Below are 13,297 nucleotides of genomic sequence, written 5' to 3' on the forward strand. Positions count from 1 at the left end.
TGATACTGTTTCGTTGCTGATTTGAGCAGGTCATAGTGATTTTCCATATGTATTATTTTCCTTCAAAACTGCCCTCTGTAGAAAGAAAACCATTTCCATGAAATCATGGTAATTTTGCTAACAAATCAGTTGCCTCTTTTCCTGCTTGTTGAAGGAAAAAGAATGACAAAGAATGTCCAAATTTCAATTTAATTTTAATTTCATTTAATTGAGATATCATATTAGGCACTACTGTTCCTAGTACCAAATCAAATCATTTTCTTTTTCTTCTACTGCACAAATGAGAATATCAGCTGCTTCTAATATTGCTGCATGAGGCTACATTGCTTTTCCAAGATATTAAAACCAGCTGGTTTTCAGGCTGGGTCTGTAGCTGAAAAATTTTGCTGATATTAGATGGATACAGCTAAACTGAAAAAAAAATAAAATTTCCTACTGTGCATGCAGCTTATACCAGTCAAACCAAATCCTGGAACCCACCACCTATTTCAGACCCTAAAAATTACAGAACCATTTGCATACTGACCTGATATAAACTAAATTTAAAAAGTCAGATTTCAGACTGTCCCACCTGAGTGCAGTTTTTTACTCTCTGTGTTAAACTGTGTGAGTCTCGCTAGATAGCACTGCCACATCTCCTATCTTCACTCTCCGTGGCTGCTTCAAGTTCCCTTTCTGGGCAGCTTTTCAAAACCACTGTCAGAAACCTGTGCTAGCAGGACTTCAGCTGGCAAAATCCATCAGTCCAGATAAAATCTAAAGTGCCTGCAAGATGTAGGACAACCAGTTAGGAGAGAGGTTCTTTCACAACACAGAAAAGGGAATCCAGGTGTCTACTTAGTTTTTTGCCAATTAGACATCAATTTGTAAATCCACAGTGGGTGGTGCGTGGCAGAAATTGGAGGAGTAAAATACCGGGTGTGCCCAGGTTGCCAGATGAGTTTGGCTTTGAAGTTGTCGTACAAGTACAGGCTTGTCACTGAGCTTCACTGCGTGTGCACAAGTAGGGTTTATCCTGGCTGTGGAGTCTGCTGGAAACAAAATTTAAATAAATCCAAAGTCTCATTAATAAGACCTATGCAAATGGCCAAAAGCCAAACCAAATCGGCTCTTCATTTCACAGCGCCAACCAGCACAGAAAAATGGATAAGGGGAAGCTGATAGCTCTTCAGGGGAAACTTCATTCAAAATACATGTCTTGCAGCCTGGTTGTCTCCTTATTTACACTAGCTGGATGCATGTAGGGATTCACTGGGACAGCTAGACCTGTGTGGGTTGTAGCACTGCAAGGCAACACCAGTAAACAGGGAAGAAAGCTTTGTGAAGGAGGGCTTGAGACTGTGTTATTTTCAGAGCATTTAACATTTAGAATGTGTGAATTATGTTGAAGATTGGACTACTGGTAGGATTTTGTAGAATCACAGAATGTTTGGTGTCAGAAGTGACTTTTAAAGAGTCCAACCAGCTCCAGTTTTTGGAAAGGGCAGGGTTGAAGGGAGTGGTATATTTCCTTGAGCTTAGGACAACTGGCATTAGCTGGAGAGAAAACAGGCCACCTTCTGCATTTGCAGTCTTTTAGCAGTTCTTAGAAATGTAGTGCAGCACATTATTAAATACATTAACCACAAGTAACCTTTGAATCTGCAAATTCACAGCTAATTGACACCTTGGTAGGACTACTTGAAAAAGTCATATTTGCATTTAGCTGCCCATCTGAACAGCTGAAAAAAACAAGAGCAAGAGTCATACCTGGTTGTCAAAATATTAAATGTTAATAGTTCAGTTTTGCTTTGCCTTTCTCCCTTCCCTGCGAATTGGAGAAAATACTACCAATTACAAGGAAGCAAAGAGCCAAGCCATGTTCTCAGGTATGGATCTTACTTAGAAGGCTGCAGGTTTGGTGAGTGCTGTTCCTCTTTGTACAAGGTCTCACACACTGTGATTACCTTGGAGTGAAAGGCCTTCAGCACCAGGGCTGCTGTGTGCTCGCTCTCCTTCAAGTGAAGTATTGTGAAACAAAAATTCATTGAATACTCAAAACCACAAGTTGAGTTTGTAGCTTAGCTGTCAGTGACTTCACACGAGGGAGGGGATATTGGGAGTCAGCCCTTGCTCTGAACCATACACAGTCTAAAATACTTTTAACAAGAAATCCTCTGTCAAGGATGTGCTTGCCTCTGCTGTATTAATGGCTGAACAGAGGAGAGACAAAAGACATTCTCAGTTACTTGAGAGGGTATTAATCTGTTAATGAAGGATCCAATATTCAACAATGAATTTGGTGAAATCCAGTGACAGGACTTGTTTCAGTGTATCCTACTCTTGTCTTATTTATAATGCTGACCTGCTAGGAGAGCTGCCTCTCCTCATAAATCCTTCTCTCTCCCTCTCATTCCAGTTTAGTTTTGATTTGATTTTCTTCCTGGTTATGTCTGCAGTGCTTTTGAACAGTTCAGATATGCAGGCATCCTACACTTCTTTCAAAGGAGGAGTAATTTTAGGTGGTACATGGAAGGAAGCCTGCTCTTCATATGCTTGCTTTTCCTAGTTACTTCTTAAGGCTAAAACAGTCTACAGACTCCTCAAAGAAAACTAATGATCTAGTTTGAATACAGAAATCTTAATATTCATAAATAAGCCTAAAGACTTTACTCATCTGGGAAAAGAGAAGCTACTTGGTTTTGATATGACTTCTGTGACCACTGAAGCCCTTGAGACTGGAGGAAGTCCTGGAAGACAGCTGTGTTACTTGAAGAGACCTGCACTGTGGTAGTGTCAGAAACATGGGAGGGTTTCATAGGTCACCAAACATCCCTGAAGTACAATTCAGAAACCACAAATCCCTCCATATGATATAAAAAAAATTGTTGGCAGTCAACAATTTTCACGAAAGTGAAAAGTAGTGAATTTTCAGTATGCACGGGTTATTTCAGGCGGAAAACATAGATATCTTTTCTTGCAATCTCACAGGCATCAAGCCAAGGCATGATTCTGTTCTCAATGAAATCAGTGGATTTTTTTTCTGTATTTGAATACCACAAGTAAATGCTGGGTTTGTTCTTTTGCCTCAGCCATACAGTGTTTGTTACATCCTCTTTTGCCTATTTTTTCTATTCACTATTTATTTAAATTATTTGTATTTATTTTCTTTGTTCCCTTTGCTTGACATTTTGATTCCTTTTTATAATCATAGAATAAACCAGGTTGGAAAAGACCATTAAGATCATCCAGTCCAACCCTTACCCCAGCACTGCCAAGGCCACCACTAACCGATGGTACTGAGGGCCTCGTCTACGTGGTGTGTGCTAACTAATGACATATGGGTGCGCCCAAAAGAGTCACTGTGACTTCATGGGATCCAAGCCCTGAGTTAGAAATCTTGATGTACAGAATGAAATAACTATGCTGCAGCATGGTGCCAAGGCTGGCGTTGTGGGGAGGTTTGGTAACCTCACTCTTGGCCAAGGCTTCCTGCTATTTCGGTACTTTAGCTGTGGTGAACCATCCCCAGCAGACCAGTATTTCAGAGAATGAGGTTGACGTATATTAAGATAAGAGCCCGGCCTCATGGCTGGCCTGCCTGTGCAAATGTTACCCTTCAGTCCTACCTCATATCCTGTGGAAAACCCCAACTCTTGTGGTTTCGTGATAGATACATCAGGTCACCTCCAGACCTGCTGGTGTCTCTAACCCTATCAGTTGTCACTGATGGCCAAAGACAGAAAGGCTCATAGGCTTCATGGGAACAAAAGCCATCCCCACAACACTGAATGGTTTGCATTATCAGCTGAGATCCTGAATGAAACATCACTGGGCTTAATGTTGGAGGAGTAGCAACCATATGGGCTGCTTCTTGTTGTGGAGGCATATGAGTGCAGAGTTCCCCCATCAATTTTAAGCACAGCTTAGCAGCAGCAAGATACATGTTAATAGCTGATAAAGAATGTGCTAGATTTAAGGAGCTGATAACTAAGGTAGTTAAGGCATTTATAGCAGTGAAAGGAGGAATTAATATTTGAATATTAAAATGAACTAGGTAGCTAGTTAAAATAGCATTTCCAATTACTGCTTTCCCAGGGAGGGTAATGAGTTCTCCAAAAGCCTTTCTGTTCTATTTTTGACAAACCCCACTTTGTACAGGTCAATTGACTTAGGTACCTAATCACTCTGTGCAATAAAATGCACTGGCATCCTGAGAATAGAAAGTATGCCAGTTTTTCCAATTTTATTTAGGCAAAGCACTAATTTAATCAGAAAGCACATAAAGGGAGTGTTATGCAATGCTTTACCTGCTGTTGCAGATACAATTGGTTGGTTGTAGTTGCAGAACAGCTGATGTCAGTGGGGTTAGTGTGAGATCATTAGAACATCCATGTAAAAAAGCCTATCCAAAAGCTGTTCCAGGGCCATGCCTAAACTAAACTGATATCCTCAGACTCAGACTCAGACTTCCAAGGGAAGAAAAGGAGGGAGATGACCATGGCAGCCTCAGATGAGACAGATTGAAGCCATAGTGGAACAGTCACTTTTTATTTCATGCTGTGTCTACTTGCTTTGGTGGCTGAGTGGTTGGGAGTGCACTGCTCTGGGTTCTAGCCCCATGTCATGTCTGCGCATGGACTTCCCCAGATTGGAATTTCAAGGTTGAGAAAGGGGAAACATCTAAGGAGGAATCCTCATACAGACATCCTGACTTGTAGCTCATTAATAACATACGCTTTCAATTCCAGCAGCACAAGCAGAGTCTGCAAATACTGCCGTCTGATACTGATACAACATTTTATTTATTGTCCTACATTTCATACATTGCGTTTTGCTTTCATCGTCAAAAATACTGTTCTTTGCTTTTTCTAAAGTGGACATTTATATTCATTTTCCCTTGAGAGGCTACTGGAATTGAGGTCCTGATGGTGCCTGGTTCGGTATCTTGTAGGCTGTGAGTACATGGGTGGGCAACCCATGTTTGGTGGGATCTCTGCCCGGTTAGTTACACAAGTGTCAGAGGCAGCGCAATGACCGGGGCCATTGAGGCCGCCCCAGCCCGTGCTGCTGCGCGGTGCCTATGGCGCCCCCGCAAGTGTTCGCTGCGTCCCAGACGTGCTGTTAGGACGCCCAGAGCGCGCACACCCGGCGCGTGACCGCCACCCTCCCCTCACCGCGCGCCTGGAGGGGAACCCCGAGAGCTTCGGCGAGCCCTGAAGACACGCGCCGTGACGTACTTATAACGTCACCGAAGAGACGCCTCGTCGGCCGGCCGCGCTTGCCGCGGGGGAGAGCCCAGCAGAGGGAGGCAGAGCCCGGCCCTGGGGCGGCGCGGAGGGGGATTCGCACCGCTCGTCGGTGCTCCGCAGCGAAGAGCTTCGGTGTCCAGAGCAGTCCCAGCTGCCGTGCGAATCCGTCAGCTCCGGCGTCCTGAGGCAGGTCCTTCCCTCGGGAACCCGAGCGGTGAAAGCGTGCGGAGGTGCCGGGGTTGGCGACGCTCCCACACGTCCAGCAAACCAGCCTGTCCTCAGCATGTAGCACTTGAACTCAAGTCTCCCGCAGTGGCCCTCACGTTACTTCAAACCGTCGCTGAGATTGTTTCTGACCGGTGAGAAAGAGGAGTACGTTTGCCAAACCTCAGTTCTACCAGCTGCTCACGTAGACGGCGATGTCTCTTGCCAGTTTGGGTTATTTCATTATAGGCAAAGATCTGTACAAAGCCATTCGCCTTCAGAAGTTTTGAATCTGAGTACTGCCATCCGCAAGATAAGGGAGTCTCATACTGTGCTTTATAAAGGCCAGCTAATAGCCTTTTTCCACTTTATGTCAGAGGAGGAGGTACAGAGATCAGGACTCAGCACTGTTATGGCCTGATATTGCAAGGGTGAATATGCAGAAGCCAATGCAAGGGTGAATATCCAAAAAGCCCATGAGTAAGCAGAGGAATAATGAGCCATTGTGCTGATATTACTGGCAGGCAGGAGAGAAATGAGGTCACCTGTTTCTCGTACCTCAGCTGCTCTGGCATAGTTTGCTGGAATCGTTGCCAGTTCCCAGTTAAAAACTGTCAATCACATATGAAACTGGGATGTTTGAAGAAAATGTTACTCCCTCCAAATTTAGACTTAATCTACATCCTACCTAGACACTTTGTTTCAGTCGCAAGTATGTTAAACTACATCATGATGTCAGCCTTAGCAATACTGAATTTCAGGAGGCAAAAGTTTAAGAGGAATTCAGATGGAGAATATCCATAGGGATAAATACTTTTCTGAACTGATAATGGTGTAATAAGGAGATTTGACATTTGTAGTGTCAAATAAGGAGAGCTTTATGGGGCGTTATAAGGACAAAAGCAGCATTCAGATCGTCCAAATCTGGTGCTTGCATTAAACTAGAGGCTTAAAAATAATGCACCTGGCTCCAGCAGGAAGATCTGGAACTCCTTATTTAGACTTACAGGCTCTCTTTTCCTGTTAATGGATGATAACAGGTACCTCAGAAGCAATATCTGGAATGGTTGTGTGCAGGGAAGGCCCAAGGAAAGAATAGCTGGTAGGAAACACTCGTCACATCCCCTTTCTGCAATGTAAGAATCAAACTCTTGTGTCCTTTTGAGGAAGGTTTCCCCAGTTTTAAAAACAGAGTGAGATAACTAGGGAGGTGTAGGTGGCTGAGGATGTTGTCTGACTAGTTGAAGAGTAGACATTCATTTTAACAAGTTCCCTTCCTGCTTAAATGAAGTGCCCGGGGGTATGTGCTAATGTTCGTGTTAATGCTGCTGTCCTGCTCAACGGGGCAAAGCAACCAAGTTCAGGCCCCTCAGCTGAAAAAAAAGGCAGAGAAAGTTTGGCTTTGGGTCAGTAATCATTTAAGGGCTGCTTAAACACGAGGTCTCAGACCCTTGCTTGGTTTGGATGGTACTGTGGTTACCTTAAGGTAACCACAAGTTCCAGTAGGACATCTGGCCCAGGGCAGTGTCATTTAACCTCCTCAGGGTGAACTGTGCCTTGAGTCAAAATAGTTAAAATCCCTATAAAATATGTGTGAAGCAGGCTGTGCTGTAAATCCACCTTATGAATTCAACTTGGCTCAGACTCAGATGCAAGGGCCTTGGCTACAGTGATGTTTTCAGGCAAATCAGAAAGTGGCCATCCTTTGGATAATGTTTGTTGCCTTGTTCATATGAACAGAGTTATCTGAGTCCAGTGAAGTATTTAATAAGCTCAGTTATGTTATGAGTGGTAAAAAAGTACTTTTTTTTTACATGTTCTGTGGGAAATAAACCATTAATCATTCTCAGATTCATGGAAAGTAGAAAGGGATGAAGACCAGTAAGGTTATCTCTCTGCCTGTCTCATCTGAGCAAAAATATTCTCTATGCTTTGTTTTGATTATTTAGTCCAATTTTTGTTGAATATTAGAAATGCAGGTTATTATGCAGGATAGTACATAATCCAGCATATTTTGCTGTTATTTAATGTAAATTTCTCTTTCTTTAGTTTAACTTCATTGCCGTGAGTTACACGTTTCCACCACTGAGAAATCCAAAACCATCCTGTGTTCCATGGGGTGGTGTATGTGTGCTTATAGTACATTTATTTACATGTTCATGTGTCCTTCTAGTGAGTAACCTTTGAATGCTTCTGCTGATATCTGTGGAAATGACAAGTTTTGTGAGAAATGTAAACTGAGGTGCATTTGGCCTGGTTGTCACAGCTGAAGCTGAGCAGTGAGAAGTCTCTGATTGTGTAGGAGCTGGGGAGAGCAGGAGCTGCAGGTCCATGCAATTCACTGAGGTTTATAACCTTGACTGAGCACGCTCTCCATCGCCTTGCACCAAGATGCCCAAGCTCATTTCTTGCAGAGCTAGCCTCAGTGCAGCATGGTTTATCAAGCTCAGCTTTACACTAAATCAGCTGTATGTCTTCCAGATCCAAGAAGAGCTACATTTTCAGGTGTTGCGCCTCTAATCCAGTAAAACTGATTGGACCTGAACTGTTGACGCACGCAGTCAAATGCAGTTACTCCTTGAACCAGGTAAGTCACCCAGGAGTGCACAATGGCTGAGGACTTCCAGTATTAAGACTAGCAGCTAAATACTTCTTGTAGTTCAAGCTTGTTTTCATATGCAAGCTATCATCTCCACCAATGCTTTCTGCACCACGCACTATTCAACTAATGCATACGCTGGGCCCCCGACCATTTCCTTCCAGTTGTGATCTAAATGAACTGTTTTCTTCTTTCAGTAGTCAGGCAGGTCCTGCCTCTCCCTGCTCTTCCTGTCTGTCTCCCAGCATCTGAGAGCAGTCCTGTTTTAGTACTTCTGAGCATGGTATTTACACAGAGGAGGTCCAGGTGAGAGCTGCTGCTTCTCCTCCTCCTTCTCCTCCTCCTTCTCACCATTATGTAGGCTGCCACAGATACAGCAAAATATCTTGCTACCACCTCTGGGCCTGACACTCAGGCACTTGAGCTTAAGACCAGCACATTCAAGCCTGGGGTACTCCCCCCTCTTATAGATACACCAAAACAGAAGCCACCGGTGCTGAATAGCCATGGCTCTTCCAGTAGTGTCTCCTTCAAAAACACTAGGCTTGAATTAGGTGCTTAATTCTGCTTATTGAACTCCTTCCAAGGGAACTTCATCCTTGGGGTCTTTACATGGGGAAAGGTATTGCTTTGCTTCACATAAGGTCAGCATGAATATTGAAAGATGACACAGTCCATTCAGCAGACGTGCAATAGTGTATCCATGTTTCACTGGGCATAAATTTATCCTGCTGCCTGACCAAGCAGTGTATAGCTCAGTATTATTGGCCAAAGAGTCCTGTGCACATTGGAGTATCCAGGTTGTACTACAGGAACGTGGTGAGAGAGCAGGGCTGTATTGCCATGAAACAGTTCCTTAGCCACAGTTTCCCTTCCCAATACCACGTCTGTCTGCCTCCTCCATTAAGCAACAAAACAGCTTGTGTTGCTGGAGTGAAGAGCAGATTATTGACATAATTTGAGTTAAAGAATAACTTAAAAAAAAAAAGAAAAAGGTCTATTTTTAAACCGTGGTCATTGAGCTGATCCTGTTTGCAGCACAGTCCTCAAAGCAGCTGCCCTGGCACAACTGAGGGGAGCATGAGCTGCAGCATGTGAGTGGGAAGAAAGGGGTTGAAATAGAGGCAGAAGCAACATTTTTAACCAGTTTCGCACTGGCAGAGATGGTTTTTCTGACCAAGACCCTCAGCTTCTAAGGGTTCAACTGCCTGCTCTACACTGATGCCTGTAAACTCTTCCCACACAACCTTGATTATTGTGAATTTGAGGAGATTTGCTGAATGGTGCAGTGCTGCCAGAGCAAGCTGTTGCTTTCCTTTCTGGAAGAGGAGTATTTTGAAGGGGAGGGTGAGAGAAAGGTGACCTGAGCTACTGCATTCCCTGTATTCTCAGCTGTTGCCCTTGATAGGGGTTGCAGGGAGGCAGGGATGTGTCAGCTCCCTGCCTCTGAACACAAATCATCGGGGAGCTGAGATTGTAGCTTGTTCACTGGTGACACTGGGAGCAGCCCAAGGGAGGAGAAAGAGGCTTTAAAGCTGAGGCTGTAAAACCCTGTCTGTTCCTTTCCTCCTCTTCTGTGCTTGACACAACTGATTTTAAAAAACTGGACAGGCCCGAGAAGCCTTGAGTTCACATTCCTTAACGTCAGGAAGAGCAGCTCTGCTGTAATTGCACCACATGTTATCCCTCAGCCTGGCCTTTTCAGAGCACAAGATGTGCTCACAGTGTACAAGAGAAATGACTGAACAGGGAATTGCAAATAAAGAGAGGATCAAGCTCTGTGCACTAAATCCTGAATGCTGATGCTAAACACATTTTTCCTTAAATGGATCTCATTTGACTGTTGCCTGCAGGCACAGCTCTAAGGGTGAAATTAAGATATTAGGCAAAGTCTAGGATGCAACAATAAACTTTTCAGTCATGTTAGTGATAATCATGTGGTTAAGCCACTCTCCAAAGTCAGCCTCAGTAATTAAGAAACATACTTAGCCCATAATGGAGAGCTAATGGATTAAAGTGATGCCTTGTTGCACAGTGGTTTGACTGTGCACAGCAGCTTTCATCCTAAAATATTTCAAAATCCTTAGGCTTAAGCTTGTTACTATTGCAGTCAGTGCTGAAATTGTGACAGACTGTCCATCAGCAGAGAGACCTCATAATGCCCAGCATTACTGAAGGGACCTCCCTTCCAGGACCCTCACTCCCCAAATCCATCAGAGCTGAATGCCTGAATGGAGAGTGCTACTTTCATGCCAGTCCTTGTTCCAGAAGCAGCTTGCCTGTTTTGCATTCATCTGCATAAACAGCCCTTAAAGTAGGGATTAAATTGGTTTTCTTCCCTTCTGGGTGAGTCCCTTAATCCTTGGACCACAGCTACTCTTGTATTCCCTCTTTTGTTGTCCCCTTCAAGCCTTTAGTCTTTGCTGCAGAGCAGTACAGCTTCACAGGGCAAAGCAGGGTCTTCCTATCAGGTGGGTGGGGAGATGTGGGTCTGAACCCTCTGGCTTAGTCCTGTTGGAGAGAGATTTGGCTCCAAGTTCAGGACTCTGCTTTCTTCTCGAAAGCCTAGGGTCCTATAGACAAGATGTTGAAGCACCGAAGATCAGAGCACCTGAGGGCCATTGTGGTTCTCACTCCAGGTTAGTAGCTGCTTTCGAATCCTCGGGTTCTATCTTCTCTGAATTAATCCTCAAAGCACACAGTGAGTCCATTTAATCTGGTAAAGAATCAATCTGATTTCCACTTGACACTGTAGTTCCAAAAAAACTCTTCTCATAATTGAGCCTTTTACAAATTTAAAAAAGAAAAAGACAAAGCATGAAGTAACTGATTTATTTTTTGTTAGGCTAAGAAATCTGGATGTTCCAACCTTATCTGCAGCTGAGCAAGTCTGCAAGAAGAAGACTTAATTTACCAGAGTCTTAAAACAGACAGACACTGCTGATCTTTCTTTATTATTCTGTCTCTATTTAACAATAAATTAATTTTATAAAACTCTGGGTTAATAAGAACTTTGGAATTCTGCAGTGTTCACAGAAGCCCTCAACCCCTTCTGAAAATGAGAGTAAATTAAACTTAATGGTTCATTTATCCTCAGTATTATCCACCCATTTCAAATACGACTTAATGTGGAGACAATGGAACTACAACACTAGAACATCACACGGGATGCTCCATGATCTTTCTCTCATTTTGCAAGTTGGCTCCCAGGCCCATGTGCCTTCACCCACATTTCTGAAGCAGATCAGAAGTGCTTGGAAGGCCCAGCCTGGGACCATGGACCAAGGGCTTGCCCTGTTGAGGAAGGTGTATCACTGATGAGAAAAAACTCCATCATTTATTCATGCTCAAATGCAATTTACTACTGGATGTGAAAGACTTATATACAGTAATTTATCTTCATTAATTAAGCTCTAAAGGGGTTGATAGGTCAGCAAGGCCCTGCACAGTGATACATCCCCAGTAATAGCCAGAATTTATTAATAATGGAGTAAAGCTGAAGCAGAATAGCCACATCCCATTCTTATTTACTAGTCTTCCAGTAAAGTTTAAAATCAGTTAATTTTTGCATTATCTATTGAATCATTTGAATTCTCACTAGCCACAAATGCATATGCCCTTGTCTACCAGTTTAGTGAACCAGCATTCCAAAAACCTAATTTTAAAATGTCTCTTACTTCCATTGTAGAAGAAGTAGAATTCTCACAAAGGATTTGCAAGCAGCTCCACAGATTTTGTGTTGTTTCTCCTTCACCTCATCTTTAACAATGAATACAAGAAATATCATATATCCAGGGAATAGGGTTATTCTAAACTTAACCAGATTGCTGTGGCTGTTTGCTGCTGCTGTCATTCGTGAAAAGAGTACTTTGATGTGCGGATGGTGCCACTGAATTCAATGGGGCTGGTGATTTTGAGCAACAAGTTACTTCAGGGGAGTGTGGCAGACTTTACCCAAGGATTGTCTCAGCTTCGGTACGAAGACAATGTCTAGCTAGACAGCACATACAGTCTCCATCTCAACTGGCAACTCTGGGCACTGCTGTAATACATATTAATAACAATTTTGTTGAAAGGTCTCATTGTAGTCTTTGATTTGCTTTGGCCCAGCCACATGAAAGGACATCCAAAAAAGAACAAAGTACAGACCATGGCCAGGGAAGGAGTTAGCTAGTTAGGAGCATCTAGGGCCAAGAGCTGAGGGCCCCAGTAAGCCAGTCTGGCATCTGATACACCTGGCTCATTTGAAAAAGACTGTTAAAAACCACAGAGAGAGGGGAGCCAGAGAAATTTTGAGGAACTGGAAAAAATACCTGAAATAAGGCAAAGAGAGCACGTCTTCTAGCATCACAGGAATAAAAGGAAGACATGAGAGCATTGCACTGCCTAAGTACCTTGACTGAAAGAAAACACAAAACTTTAGGAGAGCAAGGCTTAACAGAAACAAATGGCTCTAATTTAACTAATTTAAACCAACAAGGAAAGTTTAAAAATGAGGCAGGGGTTTTTACATGAGGTCTCTCACTATTGCAACAAGACACAAAGGAAAGAGATTGATGCCTCTTCCCTGGGGTTTGAAGTGAAGTCTAAAGTGTGAATTGCTTGTCTTCTGTGGAACCTAAAACATTTTCCAGGATTTCAAACACAAAGTTCAAAATGGATTCAAACAAAGGATCTTTTGTGTTTTGTGTTTTTGTGTGCAATGTGCACTAACCCACAGATATGTGAGTTATTTGACAGTGGAAACTCTTTCTTGTTTGCCCACAAAGACCTTTCCAGAATTAAGGGTCTTCCTGACTGAAGTTTCACTGAAACAGAAAGTTTTCATGGAAATATTTTTTTTTTTTTTGAAACAAAACAAAAATGAAACCTTCATTGAAATGTTCCCAATGTAATGAAATAAATCAATCTCAGCATCTTGGATTTTCAGTCAAGCACAATGAAGCAGATTTTATCATGATTTATGGTTTGTGTGCTTTCCCACCACCATAAACTAGTATTTGTGTACTAAATAACATCCTGATGTATTACACTGGGTTATATTCAACAGCTTGACTTTTCTAACTTGCTTCATTTAAGTCTGAAGTTCTTGCTCATTCTCCAGAGCACAGATGTGGACACATCAGCTGAAGTTCTCTCCTTCCTCTGAGGAAAAATTGAATCAGGAAGAATATGCAGTATTTTGGTTATCTTTCTGAGATACAAACAAATTGTTGCTGTTGAGGAAGATAGTATTGAAGGAGGATGTAAAGGGGCAGAAAGG

At 42.9% G+C, this 13,297-nt stretch overlaps 1 long non-coding RNA gene across 3 annotated transcripts; it reads left to right on the forward strand.

Annotated features, from left to right (window-relative positions):
- The first annotated feature begins 5,402 nt into the window (after window positions 1-5,402).
- Window positions 5,403-11,596, forward strand: LOC133271748 (uncharacterized). 3 transcript variants are annotated; one of them, XR_009744232.1, is made up of 5 exons: window positions 5,403-5,590; window positions 8,232-8,340; window positions 9,073-9,128; window positions 10,604-10,673; window positions 10,880-11,596. It is a non-coding gene; the product is annotated as an uncharacterized LOC133271748 (long non-coding RNA). The 3 variants fall into 3 exon arrangements; XR_009744230.1 differs by lacking the exon at window positions 9,073-9,128 and having other exon boundaries at window positions 10,599-10,673; XR_009744231.1 differs by lacking the exon at window positions 9,073-9,128.
- Window positions 11,597-13,297: the final 1,701 nt, after the last annotated feature.

This window comes from Pezoporus flaviventris, unplaced genomic scaffold (genome assembly GCF_033815535.1).
Source record: "Pezoporus flaviventris isolate CSIRO_AGI_PZ_B2104156 unplaced genomic scaffold, CSIRO_AGI_Pfla_v1 ptg000025l, whole genome shotgun sequence".
Taxonomy (NCBI): domain Eukaryota; kingdom Metazoa; phylum Chordata; class Aves; order Psittaciformes; family Psittacidae; genus Pezoporus; species Pezoporus flaviventris.